Source organism: Mauremys mutica, chromosome 3 (genome assembly GCF_020497125.1).
Source record: "Mauremys mutica isolate MM-2020 ecotype Southern chromosome 3, ASM2049712v1, whole genome shotgun sequence".
Taxonomy (NCBI): Eukaryota; Metazoa; Chordata; order Testudines; family Geoemydidae; genus Mauremys; species Mauremys mutica.
This window is the reverse complement of record NC_059074.1, coordinates 24,168,971-24,193,972: the sequence shown is the minus strand read 5'-3', so window position 1 is coordinate 24,193,972 and position 25,002 is coordinate 24,168,971.

Sequence of the window (25,002 nt, the reverse complement as noted above, 5' to 3'; positions counted from 1 at the left end):
TCTGACCTGTGTTATGCAGTAAGTCAGACTGAAAGATCAGAATGGTTCCTTCTGGCCTTAGAATCTGGGAATTGAAGAGTGGGAGCCTGGAGAGGAAAACTTATACAATGAGAAAGTGAGAGATAGGGGACAGGGCCTGAGGGGAGGATGGAAAGAGAGAGGGGACCTGAGGAAAAACTAAGAAAAGGAGGGGAAATGGTGGGCTGGAATAGAGCAATAGAAGCCCCGAGGACAGATATGATTTAATCTTGAAGGGAAAAGATAAAAAGAGTAATTCCCCACCTCTCCTGTGGCCCCAGTATGCCAATACCTTGTTGTGCAGGAGACATAAAAGCCACCTATAACTGGCTGGGAGAGGATTTCCACAGCATAAGCACTGCATAGGATAGCTGTAGACTGCCCTAGCCCATCCCTTCACAAGCCTTAGGCTAGCACAGGGGTTCTCAGACTTTTGTACTGGTGACTCCTTTCACAAAGCAAGTCTCTGAGTGTGACCCCCCCCTTATATATTAAAAATACCTTTTTATATATTTAACACCATTATAAATGCTGGAGGTGAAGCAGAGTTTGGGGTGGAGGTTGACAGCTCACGACCCCCCAATGTAATAACTTTGTGACTCCCTGAGGGGTCCCAACCCCCAGTTTGAGAACCCCTGGGCTAGCAGGAGTGCTGGAAAAGCATGACAGGCCCTGCCCTGTCCGCAGGCCACACTGGGCTGCAGTAACTTCAGGCAGCCCAAGGAACTGCTCTAGTTACACTGGAGGAGCCATTTCAGCCCCACACCAGAATCCTCTGAGCAAAGGTGGTTTAAAGGCGCCATCTGCCTGAGCTGCACCTGTGTGTGCCACACTTCCTGGCGGCATAACGTGCACCCTCACCTGTGGGCCAGGAGGTCCGAAATGGGAGGAAGAGAGGCATACGGAACCGCAAAAGGAGAAGATACAATTTGGGACAGCTTTTCCCTCAACCTCTTTTGAATCACGCCCCATTTTTAGCTTCCTTGTTTCTGTGTGTTTTGTTTTAGGTTTTATTTGTTTTACTTGGAGCCCTCCCAAGTCCTGATGGAGAGCAGAGAGACCATTTCTGATTCGGATTGGGTGAGGCAACTTTCAGTGGAGGCTCAGGGGCTGCTTAGGCCTGGAATCTCTTAGATTTTTTGAAGGTTAAAATGTAAAAAATAAGTCTATTTAGGGAGCATTTGTTGTGATCATTTCCTATACCTCCCAGCAGTGTCCCCCACGTCCAACCACTTGGAAGTTCCCCCCCCCCCAACCAGCAATGCCCCAACCACCATGCTCACCCCCATATCACCTGTCAGTGCCTCCCACCCTCTATGCTCATCCAAGCCACTTGACAGCACCCCCCCACACACACACACTGTATTGCCCCCAAATCATCTAATAGTGTCCTAGCTTTCAGTGACCTCCCAGTGCCTTCTCCAACCAATCATACATCCATGGCCCCTGCCTGTAAAGAGAGTGGAAGGTTCAGAGAGAGCAGAGAGCAGGAGGGGAGGGAAAGGAGGACGATGGTCATATGTAGGTAATTCCCCTGGGGAGGTTCCCCATTCCATGCCCCACTCCGTCCAGTGGGCCCTCTCTGCTCACCTAGGTTGGCGCTCCCTGCCACAAGCCCACATGGTTCAGCAGGGGGAGCCCCATGGTCCCTAGAGCTGCAGTGACCGACAGCACCACAGGCCAGTCACAGCTCTCCTGGTGGGGAGGGGGTGGGGGAATGCTGTGTGAAACATCTGGGGATCTGCTTGATGCACCAGCATGACCACCATGCTAAGGTCAGCTGTCTAATTTGGCCTGGCTTGCCATACTCCCCTAGAAAGTTTGATGTTCCCACCCCCACCCCACTGAGAACCCATGATCTGGTCCTTCAAGTGAGAATAAGGCCAATGCACCTAGTCAGCTGACCTCAGTTAGGCTTAAAAGAGAGGCCTGGGGAAAACAGGGAGCCAGTGAGAATCAGTCAAGAAAAGTTAGGATACTGGAGGAGGGCTCTGGGAACAACTGCAGAAATCTCTCTGCCAGCACTCTTGGGAAAGAAGGTGGAATTATCAGGAAGCCAGTGGTGGTGTGTCCTGGGGCAAGGAGAGCAGCAAGAGGGGGTTGCTGGCTGACTTCCCCAAGCCAGAGAGCTAGGGATGTTCAGGACTGAAGGCAGGAGCAGCAGCACAGGGAGGTGCCTGCTGCCGGAGAGCTGAAGCCAACGGCCGGGGTGGGCTGAAGGCAGGATAGCAATGGAGGCGCTTGCCCGTGGATGTCTCCACACCAGAGAGCTGCCCCCAGGGAAAGAGCAAGAGGGCTGGGTGGAATGAGAGATACTCCCTTGGTCAAGATGCTCTCAGAAGAGAGGCTGTGGGGATTCCTGTTGGGAAGAGTGGGGTTACCCTCCAGCTGGAAAGGCTGGGGGGGCTGGCCTGGAAGAGGGACAGAAGAGGACCCACAAGGAACCTACATGTGGCAGAAGACACCTAAGTGTGATAGGGAAGGACTCCCAGCAGAGAAGCCGGTGGGGGTGCCCACCAGGAAGAGTGGGGCTCTAAGGACTATAGATACTGCATGTGGAAAATGTTTGGGACTTTTTCTGGAGACTATTTGACTGATGTTTTGGCAATAAACCACGCTGATGCACGAGAGGATAACTTGCATGGAGTTTCTGGGGTTACCTGAGAGGGGAACCTGGGGCACGTGCTATGCCGTGGCTGTCGGAGGAGGCCATAGTCTGGCAGGGCCGCCTTCTTGCGCGCCCTCCTGTCTTTCTCTATGTAAGCTATTCTAAAGGCGAGAGAGCGCGAGTATGAACATCAGCATCCAAGACTTCAAACAAAAGAGCAAGCCAGCAACAAGTTACAAAGGAGAAAGAACATTCTGTAGTAGTAAATAATCGAAGTGTTTATGACACAGAATGATAAGGCAAAAGGCACAGCTCATCGCAATGCGCCCAGGCAGTATAGCTCTTTCGCTATTATTTGGCCAACACTATTTGGTTCTAGTCCAGCATCCTCCCCTGAAATTCAAACTGTCAGTGTAAATTAAATAAGAAAGAAATCTCAGTCGCCAGCTACAGAGTTCAAGAGTTAGAATATAAGCCCTAGCCTTACCACAGCTGTCAATGCAAAGGTGTTTTCAAGCTAATCCACATCTGTCCTTCATAGAGAAGTTTCACTTCGAAGGCCCAGCGCCATGCTCCTCACTCAAGCAAAACTCCGATTGGCTTCTTTTGGAGATTTGTCTGCCTAGAGAAGCCAGGACAAAGCCCAAGAACCTCTCTCTGTACTCAATGAATCAACTGCCTCAATTTGTTTAGCTTAACAAAGAGAAGGTTATGGGGTGACATGATCACCAGTCTACAAGTACCTACATGAGGAACAAATATTTAATAATGGGCTCTTCAGTCTAGCAGAGAAAGGTAGAACATGAGCCAGTAGTTGGAAGTTGAAGGTAGACAAATTCATATTGGAAATAAGGTGTAAATTTTTAAAACGGTAAGAAAAATTAAGCACTGGAACAACTTACCCACAGTCGTGGTAGATTCTGCATCACAGACAGTGTTTAAATCAAGACTGGATGTCTTTCTAAAAAGATAGGTTTTAGGATTATTCAGGGGAAGTTCTATGGCCTGTGTTATACAAGAGGTCAGACTAGGTGATCACAATCTATGAATGTTCAGTACAAATTGCAGCCCTTAAAATTCTGCATGGATCCAAAAGATACAAAGTCGAAATAAGAAAAAAAAAATGTTCCAAAGATTTTTCTGGAAAACAGCCAGTCACCAATAGAACTGGAGAAAACCCTATCATATGAATCATTTAAAAAACAGGACCAGTCTGGACAAAGCACTGGAAAATATACCATAAGGAACAATTTTGTATTGGCAGAGGAACAAACAAGTCTTATTTTGTACGTCTTTTCCATCTCCATTTTCAATGGGCCTGATCTGCAAGGGATCTCACAGGTCAGGCCTATGGCATGTAAGATTGCTTTAAAGCAAAATTAATAGAAGTTTTATCTAGAACTGCAGTAGGTTAGATACACTTATTTGATTTCATTCAATAAGCCTCAGAACATCTCAAAGTTAGTAAGAGTCATCTGAAAGGCCTATTAGAATGCATTATATGCACTTAATACAGGGCATATGAGCAACAACCTTGGACTGCATATGGGCTCAAGCCTCAATATCCATATCTAATATTCAACAAAGATTAATGCTGTTTGGATCGGGGGGTTGGGTTCAAGTTATCAGAGAGACAAGGTCCAGCTGCGAAGCTCGGATCTGGATTCAGACTACCACTGAGTCTGTTTGCCACCAGGAATTTGGTTTGTAAGATTATCTAGACAGAACATACTGGCAATGTGTGTGTTCACTAGTATAGTCATTCCATAATTATGGGATGCTCTCAGCAACCCAGTACAGAAGCAAAACAAATGCACCAAAGGATGCTAGCTACAAACAGTGATAAGAGGTTTGGGCAAGGGAGAAAGGTGAAAGCAAGAGATAATGGTGATTAGAAAGAAAACTCAGTTTCTAAAGAGAACTAAGCACAGTTCTAAACTCTTCCTTCTCTTTGTCACTCATCCACAACTCTGTGAATGTAACCTTGACTGGAAAGGCAAATTTGGGCCTTTAAACATAAGTATACTTAAGTTAGCAGTGTGCCAAATGGCTAGAAAAGGAGGACAAAGAGACAAGAGATCTGGGATCTATTCCTGGTTCTCATCATCACTCACTGTAAATATTTCAGCAGAACCCCTTAACTTCAGTGTCCCAGTTACCCTCATTCTATGCAAAAGGAAAGAGCAGTCACCTTTGCAAAGCTCTTTTAGACTCTGAGCTAGAAGCACAAAGTACCATTACAAACAAGAGAGAAGGAGAGGAGTTGCTGAGATGGTGCAAGTGGGTATAAACTAGGAGTAATGGGATAAAAGAAACCAAAGGGACATTTTAGGCTGAATAGCAGGAAACACTAAACAATGAAGGCCATTAGAATGTGGAATAGACTCCCAGAGGGAAGTGCTGGCAGCCCCCTCACTTGGGTCATTTCAAATAAGACTAGACAAAGCACTAGAAAATATGCAGTAGGGAATAGTCACAGGCTATGCTTTGGGGAGTGTGTGTGGGGGGGAGGGAGAATAGGCCGGATGACCTAACAGGTCTTTTCCATCCCCAAATTCTATTAATTTATTATTGGCTGTTGCAGAATATGATGTAACAGCAGTCTGCAGTGATTGGCAAACCAAAGGGAGGTCAGAAGTAATTTTTTGGATGCCTTCAGCCTAGTGCACGTCCCAAGCACTGACTGCACTCATTCGGCATGTTTAGCCACCTGGCAGCCCCGCTGTAGCCAACCTAAATATTTCATATAAAGTTGAAATGAAATAGCAAACAACCATCATTCTCAGAAATGTTAATTTTTTCTAGGATTTCTTTTTGCCGACAAATCTAAAAACAAGCGATTGAGCCGAGGCACTTGCTGAGCGAGCTCCAGACCCAGCAGATTCCAGTGGAAGCTGCATGGCAACTGGTGGAACTGCCATTGGAAACAATTAAGCATTAACGAGGGGAATACACCTGTTGTAGTCAGCTACCAGCTCAGGCTTCACCTAGGGTGGCAGATTGCTCCTGATCTGATGGAGCGAGACTCATTATAAACATAGCCTGATTCTTTTTCTAGCCTATTTCCCTCTTTATGGACATATGTCGGCCCAAGCTGCTCAGGTCTCTCTCACACTCCTACCTCTCTGGCCTTTTTTTTTTTTTTAAATGGAACCCTCTGAAATAAAAACAGACAAGAGCAGATGAATCTCACACACACACACACACACACACACACACACACACACACACACACACACCCTTGCAAATCTCAGGCTAGAATGTACACCCCCATCAGCTCCAACATAGGTTATTTGCAGTACTAGGGCCCATTTTCACCCACTGTGGGCCAACCAATAGGTGGCAATGTGATTCACTCACATACTTTTTACTGGCTTTATATATTCCACCCCTATGCCTGGAGCACCTTTCTAGACCCTGGCTGTGCCTTTCCAGGCCTTCCTGCTGGGAAGAGGTAAGAGATTTCTCTTCAGCAGCAGATCATAACAGGAAAAATAGACTACTAAGGTACTGGAGGAAAGGAGAGTGAACAGCTGAGGAGAGAGGTCAAATCAACTGATTGGGGGAAGTGGCAAAATTGATCAACCAAGGGAAGCGATAGGAAGAATGGATGGATTGGGGTGGAGGGAGAAGAGGTGTATTAATAGAAAATTGATGAAGCAAGGAGAAAACTGCAGAAATAACATTGATGTCACATTCAGAAAAATGTGGGATAAAATTGATGGATTCCATTGGATTACATAGGAGGGCATTTACTTTGGAATCTTATGCAAATGTTATGCAAATTTTATTACAATTTTTAGTCCATGTGGCCAAAATTGAGCCCACATGGCCAAAACTGGATGAACTAGAAAACATTCTGTCCCTGACGGTCTGAACTACACTTTGCACCTCCCCATATTCTTGGGCAGCCCATGGGCCTGCCAGACCCCTGATATATTTTAGAGCAGCCATGAAGCTGCTCTATCTTACAGCTAGCTGCAATAGCCCCCAGAGGCCTTTGCATTAGCTGAGAACAATCAGGAGTGCAAACAGTTCTCCAGCTGGCTCTACATCATCTAGAGAAGTTGAAATCCACCAAGTTTATGGCCTCTTTACACTCAGCAAGTAATAATGGAGAACCACCCATTCTATGAACCTTGCCTAGCCCCTACTCAATTTCAGATTTCCATCTTTCTTCTACACGTCAAGAAAGATGGAGGCAGTGAAGAGGATAGCTGTTCCCCCCGCCTTTCCAAAGTTCGCTCCTCACCTGGCAAAGTGTCTGTAACTTTATTTTCTCTACCTGTGGTTATATTTGTCAGCCCAAGCTTGCAACATCAAACATAGGTTTTGGAAAAGCCGGTTTTCAAGGAGTAAATGATACTTTTCTTCAGTGATAAAAATATTGAGCTAATTAAACAATAGATGTGATTTCAGTGGCACATGCAGCAAGTGATGTGGGTTGAGGGATCAAATGGTGACAGGTACAGACAAAATTACTTACAGGCTTCAAGACCACTGAATCAGTAGGAACAGCAGCTACAGGCTGGAAAGAGCTGATTTGCACTTAAATGTACATGAAACAGGAAACACAGTGCAACACTGGCAATGAATAAAAAGAAAAGTTGCATTTTTTAGATGTGGGATCTTCAAATAAACACATGGCAGAACCACATGTGTCAGGATTAGCCAGCACCTGCTGATTTTTTTTTTAAAAATTACTACTTGATTATTAGAGAACTGCTTCCTCTCTAGAAGTGTAGTTCACATAAAGTTATGACCTTGACTAAAGTACAGGGAGAGGTTAGATCCAGGCTTTTAGTTCTGTTCATTATACAGAAAGGCCCATTTCAAGGTTGGATCTGGATTCAAACCCAGATCCAAACACCCCAAAATCCTGGATCCAGATGCTCCAGTATGATGATTAGGTAACTATGAGCAGGATACCTTACAAAAGACAGGAAAACTGAGCTTGAATGTGAGCTGTACAAGCCCTCCCAGAACTCTGGGTAAATTACTTGCAGGGCTAGCCCGGGCTGAAAGCCACTTCAGTGCGCCAGTACCTGAGCTAGCTAGGATGTGTCGGGTCGTGCAGCAGCCACACCCAGTGATTGCAGTCTAGACATACCCATTGCCATTAACCATCATGGAACATCTTGCAAGATATGTGCTCAATCCTGCTCCCACTAAAGTCCCACAGAAGTCTCTGGTTTTTGTTCGGTTGGAAGTCCCCACTCTTTTAGCAGAAAGCTTCTGTATAGCCAAGAATGGTTTTCATTGCATCACAAAAGCAAACCTGAAGCATTCAACATTCTATAATAGATCACTTCTCTCTAAGACAGCATACATGCCAGTTAGAATCCCCTGTTCTATACAGTAGTCTTAATGTGTGAGACATAGTGGCTAGAGCACTGGACTAAGACTCAAGATACCTCTGATTTATTCCCTGCTCTGCCACTGGTTTGCTGGGTGACCTTGGGCAAATTGCTTCACCTCTGTGCCTCAGTTTCCCCCTCTGTAAATGGGGAGAAGGACAATTGCCTCTTTTGTAAAGCACTTTGAGATCTACTGATCAAAAGAGCTAGGTATTATTGGATGTCTCCTGCTAATGGCTATCCCCCAGCAACTGTAATAGTCTGCTACTTACAGTTAGCAGAATTCTTCCTTAGCTCAGGCTGTAGCAGTCTAGTTTTTTAGAGCTGAAGATCCTGCGTTGCTATCCCCACAGAAAGGCATGCTGTTTGGATGCACATACATGCAGTTTGTTATGCTTAAACAGAGCTTCCAAAGAAGAATGAGAAGCTTTCTATTGCAGGACAGTTCTGGGATAGGAGACTGAATGTGAACCCATGTCTGTTCAAGAGTTCACAGCTAATTCAGTTTTACATGTATTGACCGTATAAGGGACAAAGGAAGAAGTGCTAAGTAGTTTGTATTCTCTTCTTTCCATAGCTGAGCACATATCCCATAGACATTCTGATAGAAACCCTCCCATTCCTCTTTTTCAATGTAATTCTCTCATTCATCAGCGCACTGTGCTGAAGTCTGTTTTACATTTGATACTTACTTGCATACCATCTTTGGATATAAATCTCTCTGGCTCTTGTTTTTGGTGCATCGGGGAGATAGGCTCTCCGCCCGCTGTTATGCCCCATGCAAACAGCATACTAGTCACTGGCTCACAGTAGGTGTCATGTGATCAGAGGCTGCCACCTAGTGCACCCAGATGTGTACTGGATCCATCACACATCAAGAGCGTTAACCGAACAGATCAGGATTTACTAACCATGGAAAATCTGATTTTTCTACCAAGTGTTTTCTCAGTGTGGCTGGGAAAGGAACACTCAGCCGTCACCAGTATTTAACTAGAAGAAAACACTGTATGAGCAAAAGAATGGAAGGAAATGGGAGAAGTAACAAAACATCAGATACATCAATTAACCTCACAGACCCTATTTTGCTTTACAGAAGAGCTAAACTGCATGGATGCCATTCTCTGGCCTGATAAATCAATCAGGGAGAGTCTGCAACTGAATCAGGAAACTGAGCCCACTGTGTTTCTTGGGTCATCTGCCATAGCCCCAGTAGTCAGGTGCAGTATCTGGCAATCAATAACAGAACCTCTTAGGGCTCTTGTAAACTTCTGAGCTTCCCTTTTCATTATTCAGTTGGGGCTTGATTTTGCTCAGGGTCAGGAAGGAAACACTATTTCACACAGCATGCAGTGAGCCCTGGTGTATTAGTTTTGATGGAATAAGTGGGCCAAATGTGTTAACAGAACCCAGTTATTGTCCAGCATTAAACAAGGCTTGGTATACAGAGAGCTCAGCCTGCTTAGCTCCATGGCAAACACTCCATTAAAATTATTCTATTTATTAAAAATACAGAAAAGGGAAAAAAACAGTGAAAACATTTGAAGTATTAAGTAAGGCTTTCATTTTAACAACGTTACTTGCGCCCTTTCCCTTTAACTGGAGTGAGTTTTTAAGAAGGAAAAACCCACCCCCTTGTTTGACCGTTTAAGAGACTGTATCAACGATGGTAATAACTGTCCTTTTGGGGACAAGAAAAGAAGCTAGTTGAGATAGGCTGGAGTTGTGGTTGTTGCTGCTGCTGTTAAAGTCAGATCCCATTTTATCTCACATGATGTTTGGGATTCAGCTGGAGCTAGTCGAAGTGGTGATGTTATCCGAGACCCTCCCTTTGGCCCATCTGGTCAGGACGTCCCTCCAGATTAGGACAAAGAAGGTTGTGGGTTCCAGGAGACATGAGGGTGGCAGCCTTGATGGGGAAGCTCACTCCAGTAGCCTCTGTCTGTTCTCCCATCTTTACCTCACAAAGGGAGTGATGGATGGAATAGCCCTTCCCTTTATTATTTGTCCAATAATTAGGCTTAATATTCAAACACACCAATTTGGGTTCATTAATTTCTATAGTTCCACCTCTGTTTTTATCAAGCATGATTTCAACACAGTCCATGAGTAGGGCCCTACTAAATCCATGGCCATGGAAAACGCATCACAGACCGTGAAATCTGGTCTCCCCCATGAAATCTGATCTTGTGTTTGCTTTTACCTTATACAATACAGATTTCACAGGGGATACCAGCGTTTCTCAAATTGGGGGGCCTGACTCAAAAGGAGATTGCAAGGTTATTTTAGGGGGGTCGTGGTATTGCCAGCCTTACTTCTGTGCTGCCTTCAGAGCTGGGTGACTGGAGAGTGGTGGCTGTTGGCCAGGCGCCCAGCTCTGAAGGCAGCACCCCCACAGCAGCAGCACAGAACTAAGGGTGGCAATACCAGGCCATTCTTACTTCTGCGGGCAACAACTCTGCCTTCGAAGCTGGGCTCCTGGCCACCAGCCACTGCTCTCCAGCTCTGAAGGCAACACCACCACCAGCAACATCCAAAAAAAGGGTAACAGTACCACAACCACCCCACAACTCCTTTTGGGGTCAGGACCCCTACAATTACAACACCGTGACATTTCAGATTTAAATAGCTGATGATATGACATTTACCATTTTTTTAATCTCATGACTGTGAAATTGACCACACGGACTGTGAATTTGGTAGGGCCCTCTATCCATGAGTTGTATCAGTGGGACTTTTTGTTTACAGTAATCCAGTTTGTCTCCGTTTCATACCTTTTCCCCATCAGCATTTGTTATAGGTTATTGTGTCATTTTATGACCTTTCACATACCTTTTACAATTGAGCTCACAATTAGAGTAAATTTGTAGGTCCATTTATCACAACAGTTCATTGAGTTCTCTGCTCAAAGGCAGTCAATAAGTCAGACATAGTTGCTTGATTGTATAAAGGGCAGGATAATTACATGACCTATATTTGTCCTTGAAGTACTGGCAGCTACCATAAATAAAATGGGACTTCATGCTCCAGGGTATGAACCAGCGGTCAAGGGTACACTCTGGTTAACTGAGTTTATCCACTTCTAAACTAAATTCCGAATTTGGTCAGTTTGCCCACTTTTTTTTTTTTAAAAGAGAACATTTCACCGCTGGTTAACACTTGTTCCTCATATACAGCACTGTGCAGCTGACTAGATGCAATATATCAGGGATGCTCTTTGCCTTCCTCTGAAGCCTGAGGTATGGCCTGCTGCTGCAGGCGGGACACTGGACTGGACAGATCAAGGATCTATTCTGATTTGACAAACCCAGTTTAGAAAACCAGAGAGCTGTCTCCCTTTGCCAGATCAGAACCTAATTCCTCAAACCAGCTACAGGCGCCTTAGCTCTTTCACATTCCATCCATGTGCAGAGCTATTAAATCTGCTGTCTTACTGGGCTGTATACATCCCATTTAAATGGATCATTGCAGGACAAAAGTCTGAGGAATGCAGAGAAGTGAAATAGCAAACACCAGAATTCTTTGTAGCCTCAGTCCCTGACCCTCAGCACCGGGCTGTGTAGAGACATCTTTCACTCCATATCAATGATCAGAACCTCCTAGCACTGGTCCTTAGCTCCCTGATTCTTTTCAAGTCCCATCTCAGCACTCATCTCTTCTTCCCTGCCAAATAGCTCCTAACCCTTCATCTAGAGAAGAACATATTTTATACCCTTTGCCTCCCAGTTTTCATATGGTCAACCATTTTTCCCAAAACTTGTGCCTTGTACCCCACCCTTACTCTGTGCTTTTACACATCTGAATCATAGAATCACAGAAGATTAGAGCTGGAAGAGGTCATCTAGTCCATCTGAAGCTAGATATATTCCAACTAAAAAAATCAGGGGCATTTTTTTTTAAAAACATTGAGTTAATTAACCATTGGATCCATTTACTTTACCAAAAGATGTGGTAGATTCACCATCATTTGAAGTCTTTACATCAGGACTGAAGGTCTAAAAATGTACTCCAACTGAACCATAAGGGTGGATGCAGGAATCACTGGGTGAAATTTTATGTCCTGTATTATGCAGGAGCTCAGACTGGCCTTACAATCTGTGATTCTATAGATGCTAATAGTACAGTATATTGCAATCTATCACTGTATGTATCAATCTGTCCTTCTCCAGGGGACGGCACATTGAGTCGGTGGGAAGGCTGTGGTGTTTCAATGACCCAAGAGGTATGCCAACAGGATTTTAACTCCTGGTAGGGCAACCCGTGGCAGACAAATCAAAGTGCAGAGACCAATCAAACAGCAGCCCTCTGGTCCTCCAGGTTGGGTGTTGAGCAATAGGCCAATACCCTATCATCATCAAAAAGTTATAGAAATAACAAGGTAGATATTCCAGCAAACAGCACGATAGTCTATGGATGGTGGAGCCTTGCTAGTGCCCTAAGGTGGCCAACTGCAATAGAAGGATTCAGATTCAGACGTATGTATTGATTAGTCACGTGTGATACTCTTAAGACACTGGCACTAGACCAAAATAATTGGTATTGTATTAGACATGTTTCAGACCCATAAACTCTCTTCCCAGTATGAACTAGCAAAAGGCCAGTGCACAAGGAAAAATCCCTGTGAAAGCTTATTTTTGTAAGACTAATGCAGTGACACATTTTCAGCAATATACACTGTATTGTCAAGCTACAGTTAGACAAGCCAAATATTTTTGTGTAATTTCTGCAATAAAAATATGAAAGCAGCAAAATTTAGACAGACTGGCTTTTGTTAAAGCTGCACTCCAAGAATAATAGAAGTTTACGTGAATTACCAACAAAATTGTTTTCGGGAAGAAAGTTGCTTGATATCATAGGCAAATTTATTAAGCCAAAGTTTATAGGAATATTTTTCATGTAGAGGCGGCCCTATAGATTTATGCATCCTGTATGTACCATATGATGCTGATCACTGGATCTGTCTCAGGCACTCTGACAGAGTAGCCTACAATTTCTGGGGTACTTGTGTATTTTCCAACGGTCGTTATGATGATTTATGACTTACATTTATTCTATACACTGTGGCACACTTACAACTAATTTGAGCTATATACTTGCAAGAGTCATTTCACCCATGCAGACCATGGCTGAAATGCAACTACTTCTAGGGCAAAATATGGCAACTGATACCGTGTGCTGTTCAAACAGAATACAGGTGTTTAGAACAAGAAATTAAAACCATCATCTCTCCAGGTATTCCTATGGCCCCAGCAGGGTAGAATCCAGGCACCTCACAACACCCCTGCGAAGTACAGCTCTGCAGCAAACCTGGAAGACCTGGGTGGGACAAGCTCTCAGGGTCAGGTTCTGAAGCAGCCCCACCATGTGGAGTGCCCTGGGCAGGGGACTCCAGGGTTTCCACACTCCTGAGTTAGCTGGCTTCCCAGGCTACATGGCTCCCACACACTGGTGAGCCAGCTGCCCCTAGAGTCAGCCTGCCTGACGCACCAGCTGGCTGGGGAGCTCTGGGGACCATTGCCCCAGAGCTGCAGACCCTGGAAGCCTTGGCAGTTTTTGAGTGAACCTGACACAATTCTTGTCATTTTCACTGCTGCCCACCACTGGAGAGCAGTGGTGAAATGTTTCACAGCTTCTATTAAGTGGTGGGCAGCAGTGAAACTGAGAAGAATCATGTGTAAACCCCCCCCCACACACACACTTTCCTCCCTGGGTTACTTGGGAACAGGCAACACTCTCCTGTGTGCCTGGGCAACTGATATTGTTGATATTAAAGAAAATCCTGAGTATCCCAGTGGTGATGTTGGATAGGTGGGAATCCTCTATCCACCCCACTGCTGCAGTCCCTTTATTCCTAAAATTGATAGTGCCTCCACCTGGCTGGCCCCTGTATACACTCAGCAGTGTGCCTTGAGAACCTCCAGGAATTAACCTATTCCAATAAGAATCAATCATCCGTGGCATGGGTCTAATTAAAAAATACCAATTATAAATAATATACATCCAATATACTTCAATTAGAGTTCACATATTTTACTTAAAAACTTAAAGAAACAGGGTAAGATTAAATTTCACTACTAATTTAAATCCACGGGCATCAGCTGAATGAAAATCAATTAACAAATATAGTATACAGTCATAAATGAAACTTATCTAACTGGCATTTACACTGCCACCATTTACCCCACCCCAGAGTGTACACCCCTCTGGATTTCCGAGTCCCAGACACTTGCTTGCGTGGGCATGCTTGAATGTCTGAAACTGGAGACAGCGCTCTGTTGGTTCTGTGTGTCACTCCAGCCAAGGCAACAAGCTGCACAACCCCTCTGATGATTGGAGTTGGCCCCACAAATGTCAGCAATTCTGGGCCCTGATTCAGTGGGAAGATCACTCTGCCTCTCTTCAGGCTCAGACTCTCTGCTGTGTCCCTTCCCTTGCAAGCACTTTCCCAAACTAGAGTGGGGGTTGTCACAGTTCCTTCACTGCAGCCCACCTCAGTCAGCTCTAGGCACAGCAACAGTCTCCGCCCTGGCTCCAGTGAAGCCACCAACCACCTCCCTAGGTAACCCATTCCAGTGCTTCACCACCCTCCTAGTGAAAGAGTTTTTCCTAATATCCAACCTAAACCTCCCCTACTGCAACTTGAGACCATTGATCCTTGTTCTGTCATCTGCCACCATGGAGAACAGCCGAGCTCCATCCTCTCTGGAACCCCGCTTCGGGTAACTGAAGGCTGCTATCAAATCCCCCCTCACTTTCCTCTTCTGCAGACTAAATAAGTCCAGTTCCATCAGCTTCTCCTCATAAGTCATGTGCCGCAGCCCCCAAATCATTTTCTTTGCCCTCTGCTGGACTCTCTCCAATTTGTCCACATCCTTTCTGTAGTGGGGAGAGGGGCCCAAAGCTGGACGCAGTATTCCAGATGTGGCCTCACCAGTGCTGAATAGAGGGGAATAATCACTTCCCTCAATCTGCTGGCAATGCTCCTACTAATGCAGCCCAATATGCTGTTAGCCTTCTTGGCAACAAGGACACACTGTTGAGTCATATCCAGCTTCTCATCCACTGTAATCCCCAGGTCCTTTTTTGCAGAACTGCTGCTTAGCCAGATGGTCTCCAGCCTGTAAAAGTGTATGGGATTCTTCCATCCTAAGTGCAGTACTCTGCACTCGACCTTGTTGAACCTCAGATTTCTTTTGGCCCAATCCTCCAATTTGTCTAGGTCACTCTGGACCCTATCCCTACCCTCCCCCATATCTATTTCTCCCCCTAGCTTAGTGTCATGCACAAACTTGCTGAGGGTGCAGTCCATCCCATCATCCAGATCATTAATGCAGTATTCAGTCAGGTCCACAGACATTAAAATTGGTGGTGATCTCTCTGGACTGCTTGGTAATAGTGACCATAATATAAATTAAATTTAATAACCTGTGGCAGGAAAAACATCACAGTGGCCCAACACTATAGCATTTAATTTCAGAAAGGGGAACCACACAAAAATGAGGGAGTTAGTTAAACAGGAATTAAAGGGCACAGTGCCTAAAGTGAAATCTCTGCAACAGGAAACTTTTTAAAGACACCATAATAGAGGCTCAACTTAAGTTTTTTAATTTGGGGTATAAATTTAAGAAGAGAACCAATAAAGAGCCATCGTGGCTAAACAACAAAGTAAAAAAAGCAGTGAGGCAAAAAGGCATCCTTTAAGAAGTAGAAGTTAAATCCTAGTGAGGAAAAAAGAAAGAAACAAACACTGGCAAATGAAATGTAAAAATACAATTAGGAAGACCAAAAAAGAATTTGAGGAACAATTAGCCAAAGACTCAGAAAGTAATAGCAAAAACAATTTTTAAGTACATCAGAAGCAGGAAGCCTACTAAACAACCAACTGAGCCACTGGACAATCGCGGTGCTAAAGGAGCACTCAAAGATGATAAGGTCATTGTGGAGAAACTAAATGAATTCTTTATATCGGTCTTCACAGCTGAGGATATGAGGGAGATTCCCAAATCTGAGCCAAACTTTTTAGGTGACAGATCTGAGGAACTGTCCCAGATTGAGGTATCATTCAAGGAGGTTTTGGAACAAATTGATAAATTAAACAGCAACAAGTCACCAGGACCAAATGGTATTCCCTCAAGAGTTCTGAAGGAACCATAATGTGAAAATGCAGAACTACTCACTGTAGTCTGTAACCTATCATTTAAATCAGCTTCAGTACCAGATGACTGGAGGATAGCTAATGTGACGCCAATTTTTTTAAAAGAGCTCCAGAGCTGATCCCGACAATTACAGGCCTATAAGCCTGACTTCAGTATCGGGCAAACTGGTTGAAACTATAATAAAGAACAATATTGTTAGACATATAAATGAACATAATTTGTTGAGGAAGAGTCAACATGGTTTTAGTAAAGGGAAATCATGCCTCACCAATCTACTAGAATTCTTTGAGGGGTCAACAAGCATGCGGACCAAGGAGATCCAGTGGATATAGTGTATTTAGATTTTCAGAAAGCCTTTGACAAGGTCCCTCACCAAAGGCTCTTAGGCAAAATAAGCTGCCACGGGATAAGAGGGAAGGTGCTCTCATGGATTGGTAACTGGTTAAAAGATAGGAAACAAAGGGTAGGTATAAATGGTCAGTTTTCAGAATGGAGAGAGGTAAATAGTGGTGTCCCCCAGGGATCTGTACTGGGCCCAGTCCTATTCAACATATTCATAAATGATCTGGGAAAAAGGGGTAAACAGTGAGGGGGCAAAATTTGCAGATGATACAATATTACTAAAGACTGTGAAGAGCTACAAAAGGATCGCTCAAAACTGGGTGACTGGGCAACAAAATGGCAGATGAAATTTAATTCTGATAAATGCAAAGTAATGCACATTGGAAAGCATAATCCCAACTATACATATAAAATGATGGGGTCTAAATTAGCTGTTACTACTCAAGAAAGAGATCTTGGAGTCATTGTGGATAGTTCTCAGAAAACATCCACTCAATGTGCAGCAGCAGTCAAAAAAGCAAACAGAATGCTGGGAATAATTAAGAAAGAGATAGATGATAGGACAGGAAATATCATGTTGCCTCTATATAAATCCATGGTATGCCCACATCTTGAATACTGTGTGCAGATGTGGTCACCTCATCTCAAAAAAAGATATATTGGAATTTGAAAAGGTTCAGAAAAGGGAAAAAATTATTAGGGATATGGAACAGTTTCCATGGGGATTGATTAATCAGATTGGGACTTTTCAGCTTGGAAAAGAGACAGCTAAGGGGAGATATGATTGAGGTCTATAAAATCATGACTGGTGTAGAGAAAGTAGCTAAGGAAGTGTTGTTTACTACTTTTCATAACACAAGAACTCGGGGTCACCAAATAGAATTAACAGGCAGCAGGTTTAAAACAAATGCAAGGAAGTATTTTCTCCATACAATGCACAGTCAACCTGTGGAACTCCTTGCCATAAGATGTTGTGAAGGCCAAAAAAGAACTAGATAAATTCATGGAGGATAGGTCCATCAATACCTATTAGCCAGGATGGGTAGGAATGGTGTCCCTAGCCTGTGTTTGCCAGAAGCTGGGAATAGGCGACAGGGGATGGATCACTTGATCATTACCTGTTCTGTTCATTCCCTCTGGGGCACTTGGCACTCGCCACTGTCAGAAGACAGGATAGTGGACTAGATGGACCCTTGGTCTGACCCAGAAGGGCCATTCTTATGTTCTCATTCTCAGACTTTGACTATGCAAATAGCATTCTTCTAGTACAGAGCCCTGACGGGTTCCGCTAGGCATTCCAGCAAATAGGAGGAGGAGTTTGAGACATTACACTCCATATTCTTTATGGAAATATGCTTATGATATGGATATGACATAGCTAAGATATGTTTTATGCAAGACGGGTCACGTGAGATATAATTGAAAAGGTTATGATTTACTGAATGTGATTATCCAATTTGCATTCCTGTATCATTTCTGTATCTAAAGTTAGGAATATGGACTATGTTACTATTATAGCTGGGTGTGTATTTGGGAGACACTCACCAGACAACAGGCCATCAGATTTGATGGGCCATTAGGAAGAAACAAGACTGTGAAGATACTAATCTCTCTCCTTCCTGGGGGGGGTTCCTGGGATGTAGCTAACACTACTAGGTCAGGTGATCTTGTCACCTGATACTAAACATTATCTTGGACTTCTGTAACTTTCCACTAAAAGGAGAAGGGGGGGGTCAAGTTTAGGAAACAAAAGAGCCTCACCTTATGTAAATCTTATTGAAGGGTGGGGAGGAGGGAAAACGGGACTGTAGCAATGCGTGGACTCACCTGGCGACACCTCCTGCTGGTTGTCTCTAGGACTTAGCTCATCCATCCTCCGGAGCACCCTCTGCAGGCCGGTGTCCCACTGCCACTTGGCCCCCAGGTCCCTCCCTGGACTCCAGTGCCCTATTATCTTGGGTGCTGCCCTGTGGCAATAACCCCTTTTTCTCAGGGTCTCCCCAGGGAATCCCCCACCCAATATCCCCACCTCACCTCAGTATAAGGCTACTGCCAATCATTGTCTAGCCTCCATGCCCTGGGGCAGACTGCAGCATCAGCCAACTCATCACCAGCAAGGAGGACCTGCTGCCTTTGCCTACCCCTGGGCTGTCCCCTGCAACCCCACTACCTATTTGGCCTTCTACTAGGCCGCAACCTGGGGGTTTCCAGGCCAGAGCTCCACAGCTCCCTGGGCCTTCCCCCAGCCCTGTTTCAGCTCAGCTTATCTAGCTCCCCAGCAACCAGGCCCGTCTCCCTCTACAGCCAGAGAGAGGCTCCTGGCTCCCAGCCTCTTATAAGGGCCAGCTGCGGCCTGATTGGGGAAACAGCCACAGCTGGGCCACGCCCCAATCTGCCTTTTAGCTGCTTTCCCTGCCACAGCCCTCTACCCAGGGCTGTTTTAAGCCTGTCAGGGCAGGAGCAGGAGCAGGAGCTGGGTAACCACCCACTACAGGGACTCTCCTCCATTGCCTACCTAAGAAGAAAGACTGCTGACAGTACCTGAAGGGACAAAGAAACCAACCTGAAGGGAAAGGCAGGGGTCCAGTCTGTAAAAAAATAACTGGAACTCTGAGCTACAAAAATCCTGCATCCTGCCTAAATTCAACATTTAGGGTGAGAAATTATATTTTGTAACCTGTTTCTTTAGTGACTCAAGCTTTGTTGGCATGTTTTGTTTTATTTGCTTAGTAATCTGCTTTGTTCTGTTTGCTAACTACTTAAAATCTGCCTTTTATAGTTAATACAATTTGTTTTGTTTATTATTAAACCCAGTTTATATAATTTCTAACTGGGGGACAAGAAGCTGTGCATCTCTCTCTTCATACTGAGGAAGAAGGCAAAAATTTATGCACTTGCACTGTGCAGATTTTTCCACATAGTGCAAGGCAACATACCTTTGGGTCTACACTCCAAGGGAGGTGGGCACCTGAGTGCTGGGGCAAGACCCTTTAAGCGGAGTCTTCCCAGAGCTGATCTCAGTGTCTGTTAGGGTGACCAGACAGCAAGTGTGAAAAATCAGGATGGGGTGGGGGGTAAATAGGAGCCTATATAAGAAAAAGACCCAAAAATCGGGACATCTGGTCACCCTAGTGTCTGTCTTTTTGCAGCAGGGTGCGACCCTGCCTGTGTGTGTGCTAGAGGAGGCTTAAGAGCCTAGCTCAGCAAGACAGGGTAAAAGAGGGCCCAGGCTGGTAGAACAGGCAGGCTCAGTGGTATCCCAGTACATGAGGTGGCACCATAAAGGGAGCAACCCGTCACAGAGCTATGTTTTGTGATCAAAGACAAAGCTGCAAAACCTAGGAGCAGGTCCACCTGCAACTCCAATCTCCAAATAATGAAACTGTCGAAGCAGTCTCCTGCTTTTGTTCTGTACTCATCAGTTCCTCCAAATTTTCATACAGAGGTTCTTCACCAGATTGGCATCACAGCATCTGACATGGGTCATTTACAACTAATATGGAGTCATCATCATTTCACCACAACAACCAAATTAAGTATCTATTTGACTGGTATCCTCTCCCCCCTGCTCTACAATTGAGAAACATGGACACTATGCCTCTCAGACTGGGCAAAACTGGCGGCTTTCCACACAAAATACCAACATCACATATTGGGCATAAAGTGGAATGAATTTGTAACGCAGCTGTTTACAGTCACTCCAGTCTACAAACTAATGGGGACATTGTCCGCAGCCAGTGTCTTACGCTTTTCGGACATGTAGCCAGAATGTCACAAGACATTCCAGTGAATGCCATTCTCTGGGTGGCCTGTGACATCTGGGATAAAATTCCACCAACTGATTACACAGGTGCATCAAGTCTGGTCCAATGTTGGACTTTCAGCCCATCAAGCCCTTGTGGCCACAAAGGAATGGACCAAATGGTCACCAATCGCAACAGCCAACTCGTCAGCTAAGCATGGAAGAAGACCTTACCACCTGTCCGTATACACTTTATATTTAGTGGAACCAACTTTGTGACAAAGGAGACGATTCCACAGATAAGTGTGACTAACTACGGTAATCCAGTATCCTAACAAGGATATTTAAGGAGCACTATCATATCAAAATGAATGTTTCATCTCTGCTATAGTTTATGGTGGGGGAGGGAATCAAGCTTGGAGTAACAGATATGCTTAAATGAACAAAACAAAACCCCTCAAGGTTTACTATAACCCCCAGGTCCTTGGAAGAATCAGCTGCCAAAAATCTGTCCTATCAACATAGAAAGCCAAGGAAGCTTACTCCTACCTGTCACTGTCTTTGCCTTAATCCAGCCAAAATATAACTACTCTTGATTGGTAAAGCTATACACAAACCACTGGAGACAGACTATCAAACAAGCCTTTAGACAGCATGGAGACTGCCATGGCAGGATCTGATACAAAAGACAGATCCATACATTGTATCTGTAACAATTCATGCAACCTAATTTTATTTAGCATGTGCATAGTCATCTAGCCAAGCGATGGCATCTTCAGTGGCGTAATGCAGTTCTTCTAGGCCACCGCTGAACCTAGTCAGCAGGCATTCCTTGACAACGTGTGTCATCATCTATGTTGTGACACAGCTGCACAAAGGGCTGTCACAAAGGCCTCAGTGATACTGACTGGCTGCATAGAGACCTTGCCCGGTCCCGAATTTGTTCAACAGAGACCACTGGCGACAGGGCAGGTCAAAACCAGGCAGGCAAATTGTGGGGTCAGCGACAAGGGATTGGTTGGGGATTATAACAGATCCATTCCTCTCGCCAGAGTGTTTCCACCCTAAAATCCTGGTGTGGTGGATGAAACCAAAATAGGCGACATGACAGCAAACGTGCAGCTGGTGGTTTAAAAAGGTCATTGTGCAGCAGCAGGCTTGAGTTGTCATGTACATTCTCCAGTAACTTGCCAGTGGCAACCTCTCATCTGATATGAGGAGGCGCGATATTGCTCAGAACTGGAAGCCATGGGAGTGGAGTCAGATGCAGGGTGCCAGAGATATGCATGGCGGCATGTAACTGCATATCCACCAGTTTGGTGTGTGATGACTGACTCCACACTGGTACGCAGTACTCCACCACTGAATACGCCACCTAGTAATAGTTTGAAGCAGCAGCAAATCATAATGATAATTTTTTCCCTTCTGGGAACAGGTATCCAGATATATCCAAACCCACCTCTCCTCCGGAGCTTTCATCTACTACGTGATCAACAGGTTTCTCATATTGCACTGATTATTGACAGTGCTTCCTAACCCGCCTGTTTCTCCTTATCTATGACATCACTGTCCTCCTTCTGGGATGCCACCTGATGTACTGGGGTTTCACTGAGCCTCTGCTGCTCCACTGGCCTGGGTTCCCCTCTCTCTGTTTTGCTGAATTAGGCTCTCCGGCGTCTTGCAGCGCGCGCACACACACACACACAGGGAGGGCCACACCCAGCTGCCACCACAGACTGAAGTCAGCTCTGTGGGAGGGGACTCCCCCAGCCCTCATGTGCACACCCCTTTTGGGAGACAAACCCAAAATAATACTGTCTTGCACTGTATAGAAAAATCTGCACAGTGCAAGCTCATAAAAATCTGCCCTCAATGTGAAGAGAGCTGCGCATGACTTCTTGTGCCCGCCCCCAGTTAAAAATTACATAAACTGGTTTAATAATAAACAAAATAAGTTTAACAACTACAACAGGTAGATTTTAAGTGATTAAAGGGATAGCAAACAGAACAAAGCAGATTGCCTTAGTAAATAAACAAAAGCCACACACTGAGCTTAACACACTAGATAGGTAGGATATGAATTAGCAAATTATCACTCAGGGTGAGAAACAGGTTGGCAGATTCTTAAGGTGCAAGTTGCCTTGGCTTTCCCAGGTGTTTTGGGTTTTGTTTTGTTTTTTAAACACACAACCCCACACAAGCTGAAAATCCTTCCAGCCTGGGACCATGACTTCCTACAGTTCAGTCTTTGTTCCTCAGGTGTGGTGCTGTAGGGAGAGTGAGGTCCCTTCATGTTGTCATTGTCCCTCTTTTATATCTTCCCCCCCCCCACTTGCTGGAAAGCTTTTTTGCTGTGACCTGGGTCAAACAGTTCCCCTTGTGTAGAGCTATCTCTGAGAGGTTTCCATTGCACACAGTTCCTTGGGTAATCCTTATGCTGGTGTGCATTTCTTCAATAAGCCACTAACATTGTTTGGCCTCATCCAATGTAGCACATTTGAAATACAGAGACGTGGTCAATATTCCCAGCTTCAGATACAACAATGATACATGCATACAAATTGGATAAACACATTCAGTAAATCATGACTCATGTAAGGCACCATTGGAAAGGTTATCTTGCATGAAGTACCTCTCAGTTATGTCATATCCATATCATAAGCATATTTCCATAAAGAATATGGAGCGTAACGTCACAGATATCTACTCTTCCAATGTCTCTGTGATATTTCCACACTTCTAACTGCTGTTTGTTGCAGGGAGAATTGGGTGGCTCAGGGGACTAGTAGTGGGATATGGAGCTCTTCACCTTCATGTTGCTGTATCAAACCTGGCCAAGGTCATTGCTGTTTCATGAAGTGTCAATGACCTCTGTCCAACTGCTAGTGGAAAGGCAGAGACATCACAAGACAGAACCACAATTAGCACGCTTGCTGTCATCCCCAAGAGAAATATCATGGATTGAATGGGCCCAGAAACCAAACTACAATGGTCACCATTAAAAGCCATAATTTACCAACCATCACCACAACATGACATCTGAGAAAAAGAAACAAACAGGCTGTGGCCACTATTGGTAAATTATGACATTTTAATGGTGACCATTGTACCAGGTCAGCCACGTTGGTACGGCAGCATGAGGAAGCATGCACCACCACTATGCTTGATTCACTTGTTCTGTGGATAATAAAGGTATTCAGCCCCCAGGGTTTTCAATCTGTCATATTTCATTAGCACTAAATTCACTAAAAAAAAATAACCATATGAATTACATAATACAAAGTTAACTTATACTGTTCATAGAGTCAGTATGTCTTGTAGTGAATGGATCAGTGCTCATGCTCTGGAATTTGTTGAAGGGCTATAACCTGTCATTTGTCTCTAGAATAATCTAGGAAACTTCTGCTACTAGGAAATGAAGAAATCATCTTGGGTTGCAGAAGTCTCTCTCTGTTGAATTCCTCCATTTACCCACTCGCTGCTTCTGCTTCCATGTGAGAGACTTGAGTTCTGGCACCTTCATTCCATCTTCAGATCACATCATGGGAATGCCAACCCCTTGGTTCTGGCATCAGCAATTATAATATTTCCAGACAGACATAAATTAGCCTTTTCTGCATTTTAACTCATAAAAACAACAGCAGCTTCGAAGCACACTGGCATTAGGACTAAGATTAAGTATTGCAACCTGCTATTGTTGGCAGAGTCAGACTGGCCTTGCTATTCTCTCCACCATCTTGTAATCCTCCATCTTCTTGGAGCAGAGCTAACTGCTGCGTCCATTCGTGTCACCACAGAGCAGTCTTGGCAGATGCATGCCCTTAGGCTGGGATGATTTTTACAAGCATCATTTTCATATTTTCATTGTTTGCCTGGCTGGATATTTATCTGTTCTAGCAGTTAAACATACTGAACACTCTGTCGAATAGTTACATATTCCATGCTGAACTGCAGGCTATTGATATCCTTCCAAACACCACCCTGGTCTAACTCTGCCAACTTCAGTGCAAGATCAGGAACGAAGTCGGTCCATAACCTTCTAAACACTAGCTTTTGAAACAAGCATAACAGCAAAATCACACATAATCTCTCTTGTACTTCGTACACCTATGTTCTGGTACACAAATAGGATATGCTGTTGTGACCACCACTCAGTGGTTTGCGTCTTAAAAGGTATGGGGTTGCAGGTGCTCACGTGACAGGCCCATCTTTGCATGTGGTTCATATTTCAAAAGCTGAGAGTATTTAGATTAGCTGGAACTGCTCTCGTTCCCCTTGCCATCAAGAGCCTCAGTGCCATTTACAGTGCTCTCAATCCCTTCCCCTCATTTCAGCCACTGATCTAGGCGAAGGTTGAACAAAGTCAGGGGTCCTAGAACCAGAGTTCATTTCTTTTCTTCTTGACTTGGAAGCAGCCTTCCTCAGTGCTCACCCTCCTCCGTGGCTGATGCAGCGAGTCTCCTTTCCTGTTTAGAACTGGTTGAAAAGCAGTCATTTGACTTTTGTGGGAAATTTTGAAGAAAAAAAAAAATTCCTCAAATTTTCCCTGAAGATCCAGGAGAAACACAAATTTACTCAGAAATATTCATTAAAAAAAAAAGCTCATTTCCTTTTGAAAAAGGTGACAAAAGTTTTGACCAGTTCTACTCCAGTTTCAGTCATCTGTAACCACTGACAGTCTTAAGAAGCCAGTTTGTGCACGGTCATGGCTGAAGCTAAGGAGAGAAAAGATGCAACTAGATTTCAGGAAAGGACTCCTTTTTCAGATGAATAAAAATATTC